This window comes from Procambarus clarkii, chromosome 72, assembly GCF_040958095.1.
Source record: "Procambarus clarkii isolate CNS0578487 chromosome 72, FALCON_Pclarkii_2.0, whole genome shotgun sequence".
Lineage (NCBI taxonomy): Eukaryota > Metazoa > Arthropoda > Malacostraca > Decapoda > Cambaridae > Procambarus > Procambarus clarkii.
In genome coordinates, this window is record NC_091221.1 from 25,714,011 (window position 1) to 25,716,455 (window position 2,445).

A 2,445-nucleotide genomic window follows, 5' to 3' on the forward strand; every position below is an offset into this window, starting at 1 on the left:
TGTGTTAAAGGTCTCACCACGACGGTGTCTGACAGTGAGACATATTTTGGTTATACTAAATGTGTTAACTAATTTTGAGTATAAGTAATGTGATGTGTTACTGGGCACATAAGTTGACTCACTTCATTGACCACTGTACTGGACACTCCCCACTCTCCGCCAACATTGACCACTGTAGTGGACACTCCCCCACTCCCCGCCAACATTGACCACTGTAGTGGACACTCCCCCACTCTCCGCCAACATTGACCACTGTAGTGGACACTCCCCCACTCTCCGCCAACATTGACCACTGTACTGGACACTCCTCACTCTCCGTCAACATTGACCACTGTACTGGACACTCCCCACTCTCCGCCAACATTGACCACTGTACTGGACACTCCCCACTCTCCATCAACATTGACCACTGTACAGGACACTCCCCCACTCTCCGCCAACATTGACAACTGTAGTGGACACTCCCCACTCTCCGCCAACATTGACCACTGTAGTGGACACTCCCCACTCTCCGTCAACATTGACCACTGTACTGGACACTCCCCACTCTCCGTCAACATTGACCACTGTAGTGGACACTCTCCGTCAACATTGACCTCTGTAGTGGACACTCCCCACTCTCCGCCAACATTGACCACTGTAGTGGACACTCCCCCACTCCCCGCCAACATTGACCACTGTAGTGGACACTCCCCACTCTCCGTCAACATTGACAACTGTAGTGGACACTCCCCACTCTCCGCCAACATTGACCACTGTAGTGGACACCCCCCCACTCTCCGTCAACATTGACCACTGTAGTGGACACTCCCCACTCTCCGTCAACATTGACCACTGTAGTGGACACCCCCCCACTCTCCGCCAACATTGACCACTGTAGTGGACATTCCCCCACTCTCCGTCAACATTGACTATTGTAGTGGACACTCCCCCACTCTCCGTCAACATTGACCATTGTAGTGGACACTCCCCCACTCTCCGTCAACATTGACCACTGTACTGGCCACTCCCCACTCTCCGTCAACATTGACCACTGTAGTGGACACTCCCCACTCTCCGTCAACATTGACCACTGTACTGAACACTCCCCACTCTCGTCAACATTGACCACTATGGTGGACACTCCCCACTCTCCGCCAACATTGACCACTGTAGTGGACACTCCCCACTCTCCGTCAACATTGACCACTGTACTGGACACTCCCCACTCTCCGTCAACATTGACCACTGTAGTGGACACTCTCCGTCAACATTGAACACTGTAGTGGACACTCCCCACTCTCCGCCGACATTGACCACTGTAGTGGACACTCTCCGTCAACATTGACCACTGCAGTGGACACTCCCCACACTCCGCCGACATTGACCACTGTAGTGGACACTCTCCGTCAACATTGACCACTGTAGTGGACACTCCCCACTCTCCGTCAACATTGACCACTGTAGTGGACACTCCCCACTCTCCGCCGACATTGACCACTGTAGTGGACACTCACCACTCTCCGTCAACATTGACCACTGTTGTGGACACTCTCCGTCAACATTGACCACTGTAGTGGACACTCCCCCACTCTCCGCCGACATTGACCACTGTAGTGGACACTCTCCGCCGACATTGACCACTGTAGTGGACACTCCCCACTCTCCGCCAACATTGACCACTGTAGTGGACACTCCCCCACTCTCCGCCAACATTGACCACTGTAGTGGACATTCCCCCACTCTCCGCCAACATTGACCACTGTAGTGGACACTCCCCCACTCTCCGCCAACATTGACCACTGTATTGGACACTCCCCACTCTCCGCCAACATTGACCACTGTAGTGGACACTCCCCCACTCTCCGCCAACATTGACCACTGTAGTGGACACTCCCCCACTCTCCGCCAACATTGACCACTGTACTGGACACTCCTCACTCTCCGTCAACATTGACCACTGTACTGGACACTCCCCACTCTCCGCCAACATTGACCACTGTACTGGACACTCCCCACTCTCCATCAACATTGACCACTGTACAGGACACTCCCCCACTCTCCGCCAACATTGACAACTGTAGTGGACACTCCCCACTCTCCGCCAACATTGACCACTGTAGTGGACACTCCCCACTCTCCGTCAACATTGACCACTGTACTGGACACTCCCCACTCTCCGTCAACATTGACCACTGTAATGGACACTATCCGTCAACATTGACCTCTGTAGTGGACACTCCCCACTCTCCGCCAACATTGACCACTGTAGTGGACACTCCCCCACTCCCCGCCAACATTGACCACTGTAGTGGACACTCCCCACTCTCCGTCAACATTGACAACTGTAGTGGACACTCCCCACTCTCCGCCAACATTGACCACTGTAGTGGACACCCCCCCACTCTCCGTCAACATTGACCACTGTAGTGGACACTCCCCACTCTCCGTCAACATTGACCACTG